Source organism: Cryptomeria japonica, chromosome 10 (assembly GCF_030272615.1).
Source record: "Cryptomeria japonica chromosome 10, Sugi_1.0, whole genome shotgun sequence".
Classification (NCBI taxonomy): Eukaryota; Viridiplantae; Streptophyta; class Pinopsida; order Cupressales; family Cupressaceae; genus Cryptomeria; species Cryptomeria japonica.
The window spans coordinates 95,003,046-95,020,768 of record NC_081414.1 but is presented as its reverse complement, the minus strand read 5'-3'; the positions used below and the strand labels follow the sequence as shown (position 1 = coordinate 95,020,768).

General features: G+C 35.4%; 1 protein-coding gene across 2 annotated transcripts in view; it reads left to right on the top strand.

Annotated features, from left to right (window-relative positions):
* Positions 1-16,096, top strand: part of LOC131052623 (uncharacterized) — a 124,182-nt gene extending 108,086 nt beyond the window's left edge. For both annotated transcript variants that reach the window (XM_059212038.1, XM_059212039.1), the window contains 2 exons: positions 15,460-15,579; positions 15,686-16,096. The gene's annotated coding sequence lies outside the window, so the exon portion shown is untranslated. The remainder of the gene's footprint in view (positions 1-15,459; positions 15,580-15,685) is intronic.
* Positions 16,097-17,723: the final 1,627 nt, after the last annotated feature.

Below are 17,723 nucleotides of genomic sequence, written 5' to 3'. Positions count from 1 at the left end.
TTAGACATATACAATGATATCATTACCAAAAAGAATTAGGGCTAATTGTTATAATGGTTAAGTTTCATATCCAAATAGAATATACAAGCATGTTATTACAATATCTAGGGCACGGAATTAGTTTCGTGTTCAAATATATAATTACAATATCTAGGGCACAAAATTTAGGGCCGGGTCACACTTAGGGTTGTGACACCAATGTTGGTGATCTTGATGTGAAAGTTGATCACAACTTAAAACTAAGAGCAGTCCAAACACATCAAAGCCAAACATGAGCATATTCAATGATAAGAGGGAGGGATGGATGTAAACTCCCTCACCACAACCTTGTCAAAGAAAGGAAGTAGACATCCACAGGAGGTCATAAGATCTCAATGCTAGTGGATTTTTTGGAATCATAATGTAGAAGATGGTGAATTCACCACACCACAAACAAATCATAAAATTAACAGTGGATTCCATAGTTTAATCATGGTATCAACAATAACAAAATTACTGATATCAACAAGAAGTTAGTCCATGATATCACGAATAAGACAATTATAATATCAAGTTCAACTATAAGTAAAGCATGATGTTGACTCATAAGTGACCCATTAAATCAACCATAAGATCAACAATAAGTAAAGAAATACATAGACTAAAGAATCCATGCAAGAACTTGTTGGCATTTCAATAGAAGGAGATTGTTGATATTCATTAAGGATATTGAGAAGGTTGTTGAAGATTATTTGATATAGCTGAAAAATGATGATAACTATCTTTATAACATTATTTTGTCATTGATGTCAAGAAATTGATTTCCTGATTCAGTATGAGTTTGCATGTTTAGCAGTTTTTGGTTATATTGCTGAAGTATAAGTTACCGAGGTTGAATCTGTTGATTTTAAGGAGGATTAAGTTTGTATGATTCACCCCCCCCCCCTCTCATCTTGTTAGTCTTTGGCATCAGAACTTTACAATTGGTATCAGAGCTTTGGACTTCGGAAGAAAAGTTTAAAGGTACTTGAGGCAAAGATCCGAAGATGTATAAAAGGGATGCACCAAAGCTGAACAAGTCAAGTTTCTCCACATGGCAGAAAATGATGAAGCTGCATTTATCAGGAATTGGAGAATATGCAACATATTATTTGGAGAATGATTACATACCACCAAGCACCAACCCGATGACCTTGGAAGAGATAAAGGCAAAGCAAGAACATATTCAAGCTATGATTGAAATAACATCAGCAATGACCGACTCAGAGTTTAATGATCTAGAAGGCTACAATGATGCAAAAGCAATGTGGACCAAACTCATATCTGTGTATGGTGGTGATGAACATGTTCAAAGAGAAAAAGTAGATAGTCTAAGAGGACAACTTGAATCCATGAGAATGAATGAAGGTGAGAACATAATCCAATACAGTACAAGGTTAAAGGAGACTGTCAATCAAATTAAAGGAGCAGGAGGAACTATTGAAGAAAAGGATGTAACAAGTAAGTTGTTCAAAACCCTTCTACTTGCTTATGCCATTCAAGTCTCTGCAATCAATGAACTAAGGTCTGTACCTAACATGCCAGTTTCTTTGGATGCTACTATTGGTAAGCTACATGCATTTGAGTTAAGTAATTTTGATAACAGTGGGTCTTCGGTAAATAAAGTAGAATCTGCATTCAGTTCTTTTCATATTGGTGAATCTGATGATTACAATGATAGAATGAGTAAGTACTCTGAAGGGAATCACAATGATTTCGCAAGAACATGGAAGAAGTGCACAAACTGTATGAGGAAATCAAGAAGCAAGAAGAGTTTGAAGCATTATTAGCCAGAAGGTTACCGAGAGGAAAAGGTAAGTATAAAGGAAAGCTACCTTTAAAATGTTTCAATTGTGATAAAATAGGACATATGGCTTCTAATTGCCCTGACAAAGAATCTAGTGAAAAGAGAGAATACCGAGATAATAGGCAGAAAGACAACCAATATAGAGGACACTGAGACTTCAGAAGGAGAGACAGAAAGACATGCCTAGTAGCTGATGAAGAATCCAACGATGACAAATCTGATGAAACTGATATAGAGGAAGTTGTTTATGTGGCTATTAAAGATGGATCTGATGAAGAAAGGTATGAAGAAAAAGCCCTAATATCTCACATAAATAATAATGATTCTTGGATCATAGACAGTGGATGCTCACATCACATGACAGGTGATAAACACAAGTTTGTTAAATTAGAAGACTATGATGGAGGTTATGTAAGATTTGGCAATGATGCACCATGTCCGGTGAAAGGTAAAGGATCTATAACACTTATCGACAATGCTAAATGTGATGATGTATACTGGGTTGAAGGTTTGAAATACAATTTGTTGAGTGTAGCACAGTTAAACAATACAAGATACTGAATAGAATTCCAGAACGGATGTGTCAAAGTTCATGACAAGCATGGAAAGTTAGCTGCTACCGGGACACAAACAAAAGGTAATACATTTCTTCTTAACTCAACTCGGAACAAGTGTCTTTATGCAAAGATAGATGATACCTGGTTATGGCATAAAAGGTTTTGTCATGTAGATTTTGATAATCTGATCAAAATAAGCAAGAAGCACCGAGTAAGAGGTCTATCGAGTCTGGAAAAACCTGAGAATGCTATGTGCCGAGGATGCCAGATGGGTAAGATGACAAGATCTAGCTTTACAAGTAAGTCCTACACTTCTAAAGGAATTTTAGATCTAGTACATACTGATCTTTGTGGTCCCATGAAAGTTCAAAGTTATTATGGTGATAAATATTTCATATTATTTGTGGATGATTACTCAAGGATGATGTCAGTTATGTTTTTAAAAGAAAAATCAGAAGTTTTTCAAATGTTTAAATCGTACAAGGCAAGAGTTGAAAATGAAACAGGAAGACAGCTGAAATGTCTTAGATCTGATAGAGGAGGAGAATTCACTTCTGATGAATTTAACTTATTCTGCAATGATCATGGTATAAAAAGGCAAGTATCTGCACCGAGAACACCTCAACAAAATGGGATAGCCGAGAGAAGAAACAAATCAATTGTAGATTGTGCCAAAACCCTGATGATAGAAAATAGGGTACCTCAAACATTTTGGAGAGAAGCAATCAGCACTGTAGTTTACACCCTGAACTGAGTTCAACTGAAGAAAGCAACTATGAAGACACCATATGAGATCTGGTATGACAAGAAACCTAATGTAAGTTATTTTAAAATCTTTGGAAGTAGATGCTATGTTCACAAAGATGACAGAAATGGAAAGTTTGATTAGAAAAGCGAGGAAGGAACATTTCTTGGTTATTCTTCTAGAAGTAAAGCATTTAAATGTCTGATCAAATCATCTAACAAAATAGTAGAAAGTGCAAATGTGAAAATTGATGAATTTGCATAAAGAAATGATGAAGGAAATTCCAAAGAACCAGAAGATTATGAAGAATTTGTTTATGTTCAACCGAGAAGTTCTACTGAGAAAGCTGCTGAAGAAAATGAAGATAATGTCCAGTTACCGAGTGATGAAGAAGATCATGCAGAGCCTACCGAGCCTATATTAGCCAAATATGTCAGAAGACATCATGCATCAAGCCAGATTATAGGAGATAAGGATGATCTCGTGATGACAAGGAACAAACTGAGACAGAACACATGTCTAATATCTGAATTTGAACCGAGAATAGTAAAAGAGGCATTTAACAGTGAAGATTGGGCAAATGCTATGACAGAAGAGATTGATCAAATCAAGAAGAATGACACATGGACATTGATCCCAAGACCGAAGGACAAAAATGTAATCGGTACAAAGTGGATTTTCAGAAACAAGCTAAATGAAAAAGGTGAGGTCATTCGCAACAAAGCAAGACTAGTTTGCAAAGGTTATGCTCAAGAAGAAGGAATAGATTATGGTGAGACTTTTGCACATGTGGCTAGACTTGAGGGAGTAAGAACATTGTTGGCATATGCTGCTTTCAAAAATTTCAAGGTATATCAAATGGATGTTAAATCTGCATTTTTTAATGGTATACTAGAAGAAGAAGTCTATATTGAACAACCTGAAGGATTTGTTGAAGACAAGAATAAAGATCAGGTATGTAAACTAAACAAAGCTTTATATGGTCTGAAACAAGCACCTAGAGCATGTTATGAAAGACTGCACTCTTATTTGATCAAGATTGGTTTTATAAGGACAAGTGAAAACAACAATATGTACATGAAGAATGATGAGGACAATGGAATACTGATCTCAGCCATATTTGTTGATGATATTATTTTTTGTGGTAATGACTCCTTATGCAAGAACTTTGGAAATGAAATGTGCAAAGAATTTGAGATGTCATTAATCGGTGAGATAAAGTATTTTATAGGTTTACAGATACTGCAAATGAAAGATGAGATTTTCATTACTCAATCCAAGTACATAAAGGAAATCTTGAAGAAATTTGGAATGGAGGATTCTAAACCAGTAAGTACTGCTATGACTACTAACTGTAAACTATCAAAGAATGATGAATCTGCTTCTGTTGATGAGACACTTTATCGATCTATGATTGGGAAGTTGCAATATGTTGTGCACAGTAGACCGGATATAGCACGTGCAGTAGGTATTGTTGCAAGATTCTCTGTAGATCCCAAGGAAACCCATATGACAACAATCAAGAGAATTTTCAGATACCTGAGAGGCACTGAAGACTATGGCTTAGTATATGAAAAGAGGAATGATTTTGATTTAAAAGTTTATACTGATGCTGATTGGGCAGGCAACATTGATGATAGGAAAAGCACAAGTGGTGGAGCTTTCTTTTTAGGAGAAAGACTAGTAAGTTGGCTTAGTAAGAAACAAGGATGTATCTCACAGTCAACAACAAAAGTTGAATATGTTGCTGCAGCATTGAATTGTACCAATATAGCATGGATCAAGCAACTGTTAGAAGGTATAAATGAGAAAGTTATCGAGCCAGTAACTATATTCTGTGATAATACAAGTGCCATTAACATTTCAAAGAATCCAGTAATGCACTCTAAGACAAAACATATTTCTATAAAGTATCATTATCTCAGAGAAGAAGTTCAAGAAAAGAAAGTTGTGCTGGAATATATCAGTTCACAAAGCCACTGCCAAGGGACACTTTTGAGTATCTCAAAAGCAAGTTAGGGGTCCTACCCCTATCTTCTACTCACTGACAGAGTTCGGTGAAAGCATCAATTCGATGAATCTACAAAATATTATGTATGGATTGATGCTGACTTATGCACTTTAGAAGGTTTTCTAAAGGTGTGCAGGAAATAGTGAATAGAGACAAGTTGCTCTGACCGAGACTGAGATGATACATAGCAAGGCAAATCACTTCATAGGGGAAGAAATCATGAATTAGTTTTTACTTTTTGGCATTGTTGTCAAAGGGGGAGAAGACTAAATGGTTGACTGAATGGTAAAGCCCTAAATGAAGAAGATAACAGAAAACTAATGACAGGGGGAGAAGATTACAAAGGGGAGAAGACTAAATGCAAGACAACAACTCAGAAGCCTAATGAAAAAGGGAGAAGACTTCAGAAGATTTTAACAGCTCAAGGATAACAGGAGAAGTCTAACAACAATCTGAATCCGAATCAATTTGAATATCTTGTTGGTATTACCATTTAATTGTTGGTTTTGCCATCAATGCCAAAGGGGGAGATTGTTGGCATTTCAATAGAAGGAGATTGTTGATATTCATTAAGGATATGGAGAAGGTTGTTGAAGATTATTTGATATAACTGAAAAAGGATGATAACTATCTTTATAACATTATTTTGTCATTGATGTCAAGAAATTGATTTCCTGATTCAGTATGATGTTGCCATATCTTGAGAAGATTGATTTGAAGAGAATTAAGATGTCGGTAAAAGACACAGAAAGAATGTGATAAGTAAGGGGAGAAATTAGTTATTCAATGGGCAACTATTACCGAGTTAGACATTGATGAGATCATGATGTTTAGATTGTTTTGATATCCTACATATGTTGTTAATTGTAAGGTTAATACTATACTATGTCACCGAGCAAAGAACCTAGTCGGTAAACCCTAAGGTTATCAATATCAGTTAATGAAGGCGGAATGTCTACCGAGTAAAGTTTAGTATTTACCGAGTTGCAACCGAGTTATGACAGATCGCATTGGATGGATAAAAACATTATTTAATGAAGGATGCTGATGAGCTGGAGATGAATAAATGATTGGTATGCCGCGCATGAAGTTTGTTAAGGATCTACGGCAATGGAAAATCAGGAGGAAGATCTACAGCGTAGATTGAACCGCAATAACCTAGCACAAGTTCCTAGGAAGATATACAAGTTCCAAGGCGAGGTAAAACGTTTTCAGATCGAAGGATACATTGAACCTATTCAAGATCGAAGATCTGATGGCTAAGATTGATCATGGGAAATGTGATCAAGGAGATTAAGCGGTTAGCAAATTGTTTATAAATAAGGAATTGTTGATAAACAATGTATGCGGGCAAGTGTAAGCACAGGGATGCTACATAGTGATTACCGAGCACAGAAGCTTGAAGACTTGTTTGAATAACAAAATAGGGAGCCCATTAGAGGGACAAGATAAGTCCTATGACAAGATTGTTTTGAGCAAATAGAATCTGCTTTAGCATTTTAGATGTGAAGTTGCAGATATATTTTTATCACTGTTATTTTGTAAGTGACATAAAATCTCTTAACCGAGTGGACTTAACAGTCTTATTTGTAAACCCTTTAGCAAGGTAACATTCTAAATGAGTGTTTGAAATCCTTTGACAAGGTCACTTCTAACAAAGTGAAGATCCTAACAGATCTGAGGGAAATCCCTTAATCGGGTCACATCTAGCAATGTGTTTGTAATCTTTAACAGGATTTGCTTTTAACCGAGCATACTCTAGAAGAGTATATTTCTTAGTGGGTCCGAAATCCCACAGTGGTTTTTCCCTATTTGGGTTTCCACGTTAAATCTGGTGTTATATGTGTTATGATGATTATGTGTTTATGAGTTTGCATGTTTAGTAGTTTTTGGTTATATTGCTGAAGTATAAGTTACTGAGGTTGAATCTGTTGATTTTAAAGAGGATTAAGTTTGTATGATTCACCCCCCCCCTCTCTCATCTTGTTAGTCTTTGGCATTAGAACTTTACAGAACTACCTTCTAAGTTAAGCATCATAACCGCTTCCTCATATCCAAGATCTCAACCAAGGAAAATCACAATCATTCTTTAATATCAAATATTATAAGGACACAATTGAACAATGAGTAATAGAACAGCCCATCAATATAAATGACACAATCTATCCATAGAGATCTTCATCTTTACAATTTCATGCCATTATTCATAATTTTATCGTTTTTAACCAACCATTGATAAATCCTTCAATCACTCAACAACCAATTCATGTCACTGAGATCCAAATTATTGAAGACAAAAATGATAGAAAAAAAAATCCAAAGTTAGGTTTTATCAAGGGTCTGCAATTTGTTTCAATGGCAAGTCTACTGAGAAACTTGTCAACTTTGAACTTCTGGTTTTGAGTCTTGTAACCGCTACCCACTGAACTTGAACTTGTTGCCATTTTGATTTTTTGCTATTATAAGAAATTAAACATTTTTAAATTAGAAAAAAATTAAAAAATGCAAGATTATAACGTAAAAGCTAATGAAAGTATGAAAAAACATTATAAAAAATAGTAGAACTTGTTTATCTTTTTCTAAAAACTTAAAAAATTCATCAAAAACTTGAAAAAAATCGTTAAAAGACCAAATAATAGGGTGAAATGCTTACCTTAGATGCTTGAATCTTCTTTGTGCAAGCTCTTCTCCTTCCTCAAGCATTCCATGAACAATCTCCTTCGAAAATAATCACCTGCCCTTCAAAATGCCAAAATGAAAACAAGAGAGAATGAATGAGAAAATGAGCATATTATAGGTTGAAATGATGTTATAGGGTGGTGGATTACGGTTTTATTTTAAAAAAGGCAAAAAAGAGGTGTTTTTAAGTCACTTTTAGGTGACTTGCCGGTAGCACTCCTGGATTTGCTCGGGTTCGCACTTGGGTTCGCCCAGGTGTGGCCTGGGTGTGCCTCAGGTTCTCTGTGGTTTCGCACACATGGACCCACAAAGAACCTGGGGCCCCTGGGGCACACCCAATACGTACCCAAGTGCGAACCCAAACCCGCACGGATCCAGTCTAGGCACGGGGCATAGGAGGGCCGAACCCAGTAACTCGGTTTAAAAGTATAATGCAAGTCTTATCTTAAGTTGGAATTATTGTTTTAGGGCAAAAATAAGGAATATCCCAAAAAGGGACATTACACCGTGCCAAGCAAACCACATTTCAAATGCCATGTTTTATATTTTGTCATATTGATAGAGAGGTATGTTTTCAGAGGCAATATTTATTGAATAGAGTTTTAGATAATGATGTAGCCTGTCTTTTATTACTGTTCTTTGCCAATGGTCTGCTGTGTAGCATATATTGCATTCACTGTATATCCTCTATTGTAGAAGACTGGATCTCTCTGTCTGCTACAAAAGATTTGGCACCATGAATCCATTATAGCAGTCATTGGATAGTTGTTGAAGGCTGTGAGTACATAAAAAATCAGCCAAAGTTTGAAAGGCCATAGTAGGTTTTGATAGTTTATCGAACTCCTGCATGAAGTTTAGTATAATGATAACTACTCATTTGCATGGTGATGGTTTAATATCTCAGCAGAATATTTAGTGATTGGTTAAAAACATGTTTTCAATGCAGAACATGCTTATGTGTAGAATAACCAACATTAGTCTACCTAGAACTCCTTAGACTCATCAATGTAGATGGCAAGCAAAGTTATGGATATAACAAATCCCTGCAAGATCCATTTGTACTTCCAAAGATATTAAAAGGCATTGAGAGTCAAAAATGGCTCATAACAATATCATAATGCTTCACAATATTACTAATTTACTCAGTTTTTTAGATGTGTAAATGGAAGAGTCTCACAATTTTTTGGGTAAATTTAATCAAAGACTTTTTTAAGGACGAGCAAAAAATAAAAAAATAAAATAAAATGTCCATGTTGTCATTTTGTTTTTTAAATCACATCCCTTAAATAACTTGTATAAAAGTACTTAAAAGACTTTGGGCATAGAATTTATTGAAAACATTTCCAATTATAAAGGTTATGAACTACTCAAGGCATGATTGTACTTTGATTTGACAAAAACTTTGCTAGAAAAAAGGCTAAGCACAATTCATATGATGAATTGCAACTAAGCCAACTAATCCATGGCAAGATGATCCACCATTCACATATGTAACCCAGCACTTGAAAGGCATCACACTCAATAGAGTGTTTGTGACCTTGGATTTATTCCATGGTGGTCTGGTCTTCCCTACCATAAGTTATCTACGAGTTTTGATGGCCAAGAAACAACTCCTCTGAATTTTGAATAAGATTTATTTGGATAAGAATTTAATGAGGCTCCAACTTGAGGATCTTAAGAATGGAGCAAATCCATATAGTAACAACCAAATAAGAAAACCAATGACTGAGAATCATCTTCTATTTCCCAAACCTTAGTCGCTCCATTGGGTAGGACCTCTCCTCCTACTTGTCATTGTTTCACCAATTATCGTTTTACAAAAGCTTTCTAGAATTTTGTTGATGTATTTTTACCTTTTCAATACAAGTTTGTGAAATTTATTGATAAAATAAACTATTAATTAAGGTTCCTAACCTTCATTTTTTGTTTTCCATTTTGAGGTGTCTGCTATTGGAGATTGTTTTCAAGTTTCTAATGTGTTGAAAGAATTCAAAATCTCCCCAAATGAAGTAAGTAGATTCCATCCAACTATAAGGATGAGGAACTTAAAAGGAGGTTGAGTAAACAGATAGGGGAGTTTGAGACACAGTGCAGTAAGAGGAACTAAAGCAATGATGATGAAACCCTTTTACCTATCCCTGATGTTAATTTGGAAAAGGCATTATATTAAATTGAGAATGCTAATTAAGTTATGAAGGTCAGGAAGTAACTACATGTAACAAAATGTTGTTTGATATGCTTAGATTGCAAATGTAAGCTGAAACTAGGGGGATGCTGTTGTGCCAAATGTTATCATCCCAATTAGCAGTGCCGTTGGTAAAATCTGAAGGACGATGAGAATCTGTAGAGGGGAATTGTTTTCTTCTAGAAGGGGTTTGCTCATGCTAGCATTTTAGTTTGTTCCTTTCAATACAACACAAAACAGAATTACATGCAAGGATAAACCTTTCTTTATATTAGAAGGGGAAGATAAGTTGTAACAGAAAAAATAAACTAAACCCTAGAACTTAAGGAAATGATTTCAGATTTTTACAATATGTACAAATTAAATTTTTAGAATTTGGGCATGCAATGCAAAAAAACTAAAGAAATTGTATATCTTTTGGCTCTAAGGTATGGGCACAAGGCTAATCAATGCTTCTACAAATGAACGAGAGATTTTATATCTTTTTGACAGATGCAAACGACTTTATCTGTGATAGCTAACCGCATTCTCACTCATTTTGGCTAAAACAAAAGATAAAAAAGGAGTGCAACACGAGGATTGAATTAGATTGATAACAGTAGACAAGGCCTAATAAATTAAATTATTGAATTATGGAAGTTGCCTGCAAAGTTGGAATACCCACATTAATGAAAAAGTGCAATACAATGCCTGTAACAATCAGTATTTTCTATTCAATATGCTATGTCAATACATAAGATAGAGCAAGGAGCATGGACAATCATTCTGGTAGCAAGTAGGCATAATATTACCATTCGATTCCAAAAATCAAAGTGCATAAAGCACTTAATTTAAATATTTTTAACAAAGGTTTTGCATGCAATTTATTAAAGATAAACAAAGAGCATATTGAAGTTCCTATGCTAAATTTTTTTTTCTTGCAAATTTGCAATCAAAGCAAACTCAAAATACAAAATCCTCAGCTAACTTTGACTAAGGATATCATGTCCTATGATAAACCTTGTAGAAGGCTATCTAAGAATAGCTCTCTTCTATAAAATAGCAATGACTAAATCTCGTTTGATGGTAATCTCCTTTCTTAATGATTCAGATGCAATTTCCTCATTTTGATCACAATGAATCTTTTGAAAACACCATTATTACTATACTAGGTTGGGGACTTGACTCTGATCCTTTCCCAAGAATGTGCTTGGACTCCCTCACTGCTTTTGAAAACATACAACACAGTGAACTGAAGCTTGAGATCCGGTCAAACCTGACCTTTGAAATATATTAAAACGAGGCATGATGGTCATCTCTTGTTCTCCTTTGGTGCAAACTAGACTATATGATCGTCATCTCCTGTTCTCCTTTGATGCAAACTAGACTATTGATTTTTTAAATGCCTTGAATGAAGAGTGAAGGCAATGATGTGACATTGAATATCCTATCAAACTGCTGTATATGTGATGAGTGAACACACATGGTAACTGCTGCAAATGACTGCCAAATAATGTGCTGTCATTGACCAAAGGCAGAGCACTTGAAAACCTGCTATGAATTAGCTGAAAACCTTGCTGAAAGTGAACAAAAAGTGTCTTCAATGGAGCTTGGAAAAAATGGAAGAAGATAAACATCCAAAGCTTTCTAATGAAGACATAGCTTTGACGCCTTCCTGATTTCTTTTGCATGTAATTTGTCCATTCAATGCAAAGGAGTGCAACTAAGTGTCCCATTATATGTTTTGATTTTCAGTTGAGTTGGAAATCTTTTAATGAGGAGTGCTCCAGTACACTACATGTCCACTATTTGTTTTAATTTTCACTTGACATTGCCCACTCAGTGGAGTGGAGTGGAGTGGAGTGCTCTTTTTCACTTAAGGAACCATTTATTTTTAATTTTATGTTGGCATTGGACAACTTATGAAAAGCATACCTTTTCACTTATTGTTTCTAGTTTGTGTTTTTGATTTGAAAGTGGCTCATTTCTTTCCAAAGCTGTTAGCATTTTAAAGTGTGACAAAAAAAACCATGTGTGTGGTAGAAATATTCCTCAAATTTAAAGGAGAAGCTCATCGTAACAAAAACTAACCTAATCTGAATAATATATGCTTGTCTTAGGCTATTTACAATCGATATTTAGTTTTCTCGGGTGGTCCATGCATAGGAAATTCCTAAAGTTGTATCTTTAAGTAGCCTGCTTTTGCCTTGGATACAGTCGCTAGACTAACACATTACTTGCAAGTGAGATTTTCAAATCTAAGAATGAAAACAAACTATCCAATTACAAACAAACACAATGAATTGCTACTAGCTTAATCAAAGATCAATAATCCGTTGCAAACAAGGTTTCAAGGAATAATAACTGGATCATCTACATATGATTTCAAGAAAGAAATAGCTATGTTGTATACAAAGCGACAACTTAAGCAGACAATGTCATAATTGATAATACAAAGCTTGACTCGTTACAATCTGCTCTCAATTTATTTGATGGAATTTTCAAAACATTAAATGTAGACACAGTAAACAATGAAATGATGCTTTGGCAGCATCAATTATCATTCTTGATGTCATGTGCTCAGAGGACTTATTTATAAGTTACAAAGAATAAATACTTCAGGATTAAAAATAATAATTATCCCAAAATCATCGTTTCATGATGCAAATGCTCTATAAGCTAAACTGGAAAGTGTTGGTTGTAATTAGGGATGGCGGATTCCAATTGCCTTAGGCAACATTGGAATCCGCCTAAGGGTCTGGTCCCTTCTCTAGCGTGTAGGGCTGGGCCCTATACTTCATGGCACATCCTTAAGAACCCCCACGCTACTCCACGCCACATGCAAAGGTCCAACCCCATAATCAATGCATTTCGGATTAAAGGAAAACAATGTAAATTAAAGGATAAAGCCGACTCAAGTATAAGCCGACATATATGAACAATGCACCATATAAATAAAGATGCTTCCCACCTCAATCATACACATTCATTATTCATTTTGATCCTATGCGAAATATATGTCTGCCATTTGCGAGTTAAGGAGGAATAAATATATGTCTGCCATTGCGAGCTAAAGGAAGTGTATTAGATCTGCCATCACAGCGAAATACCTCAGTTACATCAGCGAACTACTTCTGCCAATTAAACTGTGAAATTCATTCATGTGAAGAGCGCACTGGTGTTGAAGGAGAGAAAACTGAAGTTGCAGTCAATCAAAGAACAGACTTCATTACCAACCTAGGGTTTGGACCTGATTGCTGTTGGAAGGGTTAAAGGTGCAGATGTGACTACTTGATGCTTGTGAAAGTGCAGTCTTGTGGAAGACATTATCAAACACCTTCAAGTACTTGAGATAAGTGTTGTAACCTTCATATGAACATAATTCATAATCAGATCTGAGGATCTTTTGGCTGGGTTTTTCCTCCTAGGAGGTTTTCCCAGGGTAACCTTGTCTTGTGCTTATTTTGTTCTTTTCTTCGTTATGCTTAAATCTGGAAATTTACAAACCCTTCATCTAATCAATTTAATTAGTAATTAAATTCTGATTTTCTGAGTTTAGATTAATCTGAAAGTGCTAAAATAACAGAAAGAAATGAAGTTTACAGCAACACTACGCCTAAAGACTAATAAAATAAAACAGGGCTAAAAATAGGTCCTCATCCTTGTGCAGAAATTGAACACGATCCCAGATAGAGATTTGCTAAAAATAGCAATAAGAGGCATCAATGCCATCTGTGATTCTGAAATAATTGTTTGCTTTGAATCTTGAGGGCACTTCTGAAGGACTGAAATCCCAAAGCGCCACAAGACTTCTTTGATCCAAATTAATATCATAAACTTGGGAAAGTATTATGTAGTTCATGTAAAAGTTCAACAGTCTTAGAGGAAGTAAAGATCAAATGGCTAATTAAAATGCAGTAAAAAGACTCATCAGAGGTAACTTTTCTGATGGTACAATATGTTTACAAGTACCTTTTTGAGACAAGATACAGGGAACACATTATGAAGCTTACTTCCCTTTGACAACTCCAACTCATAGGTAACTTCACCAGTCCTTAGAATATTATAATGACCATAGAAAAAAGGCTATGACCCAAGTTCTGAAACTTGACGGCATTTTGAAGGGTTCTGGCACTAATACTGTGCTGGATTGCATACTAGTCGGCCCTAATCCCTGCTGTTCATTGCTTATTTACTCTGCTCTTCGAATGCTGTAAAGGATGATTGTGGGAAAAAAGACAAGTCCTAAGTTTTTGAATACATGAACACTTGAAGTGTTTTGAATCAAATCAGGTCAGCCCTGCTTAAGCTAAAAGATCAGGTTGGCCCAGATTCTGAATTTTACATGTTTTCCTAGAAATTTCTGCAGGGTTGTAACAGAGCCTAGTTCACTTATGGACCATTCTTTGAAGGTTATCTATTGAGTTAGAAGATAGGTTTGAGGCTTCTGAAATAACCCTGCCTTATTTATGAGCCATTTTCCACTCTGGAAAGTTGCATGCTTCCCATCTTTGGAAGGAAGAACAGTTATGAAATACAGCGTAGACATCTTCAGGATGTTCAGTGATCCAGCAGATGTGCATTACTCATTAATCCAAAATTTTAGGTTTTTCAGTGTAGGATATGCCCCGATATATCTGCAGATGAGAATCTTTTCCTTGAGAAACCAAAGGTGTTTTTCAACTTCTTGTGAAAGTTACTCTACTAGCCTATTCCATTTTCAAGTAACCGACATTTTCCTTTCCTGCAAGGAAGGATGGCTTGGAGTCTGATCTCTGACCCTGATAATACAAAAACTTGAGAAATTCTTCCTTGGTTGGGACAGGACTGTGTCTGGAGATGGCCAATTTGAAGGTCGGGCTGGGAGATGGGGAGATGATAGCCTTCCCTGCCATGCAACCAAGTGCTTGATCATGTCTCTGTTCTCGGAAGGAAGCAGCTTTGAGTGAGAATTTTTTTGAAGAGATTTGCTCAATTAGAGGAGGCTTTCAACTTATGGTTGCATAGTATGATGTTCAAAGAGAGACCATGTTTGGCTTCCAACGTACATGTCATTTTTGCTAGAGCTAAAAATAATCATAATATGTGGTATGTGGTCAACAAAGGTGCTTGCGAGGTCGACACAGATTATCTGCCATGGATTTGTAGTAGGTAGATGCCTGATATGCTCAATGGACAGAATGAATACTTCAATTTTCTTTATTGGATCAAAATTTTATGGTGTTGATAAATATAAAATGAAAATATGCATCATACAAAATGAAGATCTCCAGACAGATGTCCTGGTTTCTTTTCAACTAAGCCTTCCTATATTTTGGGGTACCTCCCTTAAAATAGTACCTCAAGTTTCTTTTATTTATGGTTCTATGATTTGATTCTACAAGATTATACAAAAAAAGCTGTGGTCACAAATAGGTTTACATTACGGGTAACTTAAATTTGTGTGTCATACTGATGCTTTTGATTTTATGGTTATAGGTTTCTGGGCCTTGTCTCAAAACTGAGTTGAGCATTGCTGAAGACACCCTCGCTGTATTCCAAGTGGAGAAGATGCTGGGAGAATCGGGAGGAATCAAGATGTTCAGTTCATATGCCACTGTAAGTTGTACTAGATTTTGGGCATACAAAGATAGAATGGAGATATGATTGTTGTGATTTTCATTTGTATGACTTGTACTTGAGAGTTTCTTTAATCTGACTGTAGGGAATTCTTTGGAGGAGTTTGGCACTTCTGATGTCATGGTGAACTGAAGTCTGATATAGATTGGATTTCTGAATTTTTTTTGTATTTATGTTTTTTTCAATAAATACCACAGTGGTCTCTAAAACATTGCTAAAAATCACAATACCACATTGTGGATGTTAGCCTAGGGTTAAAGTGAAAAGAGATGAGAATTGAAAAGGGTTCTAGTTGCAGCTATCTTCTTTGTAACCAGACAACCATCATGATGCCAAGCCTTGATAAAATGCTATCAATATTTTCTGGAGAGGCGAAACGCCAAAATGTGATTAGTAAAGCTGTTGTAGTTTATGGATGGGTCTCTGTAAATCACATTTTAAGGTACTTTTACAATTATCTTATTGTAGTAAAGCAGATTAGTTTTCTTTCTGTCAAGGCTGGTGTAATTCAGTTCTGTAGATCCATACTGGGGTCTTCATCTCCCTTTATGTATATTGCCAAGTTACGTGATTATGTGTCCAGGATGCTCTTCAGTGATTTTTGTTTGTTGTTTGATTGGATATTCTTTTGAAGTGTTTGAACATATATGCATTTTTAGGCAATAGGCTCATTACTGGTAGAATGCTGCCGGAAAATCATCAGAGTGCTGGAATAGAATACAATATTATTGTTGGCTATTTAATCTGCACCTTACACGTGTGTGTGTGTGTGTGTGTATACATATACACATTCAAACAGAAAAGAGTGTGCACCAGCTGTCCCATGCCTTTGACCTCTTGCTTGCAGAAAATTTTTACACATCGATTCTCTTATGGGTGCCTTTTCTCATTCTTATATATTCCCAGGATCCTTGTTTTGACAAGGACACATGCTTAGAGTTGCCAGAGGCAATTGGATGTTTGCCACCATGGCCTAACAGATCTTAGTCATGCTAACTCTTTCTGCAGTCTTCTATTTTCCCAATGAGTCATAGCACTTCTTTAAGATTTCACAGCCTTCCTTCTGTTTGATTAAGCTTGCTTCTGCAAATTTTAAACAATAAAATTAGTTTCAAGCATTTGGATTGGCAAATTTAATGTTGATATCCACTTCATGTTAGAAATTAGGTGTGCTGCCTAAATTGACCTCAATTTGGTTTTTGGAAAGTGCAGCTTTGTGCTCAAAGATTTTTTTTGGAAATTGTCTTTATTCTGCTGTTGCATAATTATATAACTTATCACATTGCCTCCTGTAATACCAAATTAATGTGGCTTTTGGGCTTGATATTAAAAGCATTATGACTCTTGGCATGCTGTTTTCCTCCAAGCATGAAGAGTTTGGGGGTCAAGCACCTATACCTTGCTTGAAATACATTGGAGTGGGTCTTAATCAAAATATGTAAACTTGGTATTTTGAGGATATGATAGAAGAGCCCTACAAGGACCCTTATCTCCATCTTCAATATTCTTTGCCTTAGGCGAATGGTTGAGAATAATTTCAACTCTTTATCCGTCTCTTTCTATAGTTTAACACTGTCAAGTTAATGGACCTATCATTGTAAACTCTTGCCGTGTTTGTGGGTGAAGACACCCCAAATTCACTTCTATTTTTTTGTACTAATTTCCTGTGCATTAATTAATAGCTATTTATACACTCTAACAGTTAACCATTCATCATCAATAAATTTAAACAATTAATCATTAATTAATTCCTTGTTACACCTTAAAATTAATTAATTAATTTTAGCTTCCAATTCGTTTAATCAATCAATATATTAATACATGCTTAATCAATTGAGTAGCCTAATTAATTCCTCCTTAACATTTTGCTGCATATTTGAAGCACAATCAGGTGTCTCCTACATACTGGAGTTACATGGAGTCCCAATAATAAGCCTTTTGTAGACAAAAAAATAACAGATAGTCTAGCATTGTTGACTTAAAAACAGCTTAGTTACTAGTTGATTAATCCGTCTCCTTTTTGCAAGTTTTTGAAAAAAACACCGTCCTTATTTCATTGTTAGTTTGCTTGTGTTTGGATGCATTTTACCTCTAACCAGTTGTTGAGAAGATACATTTTTATT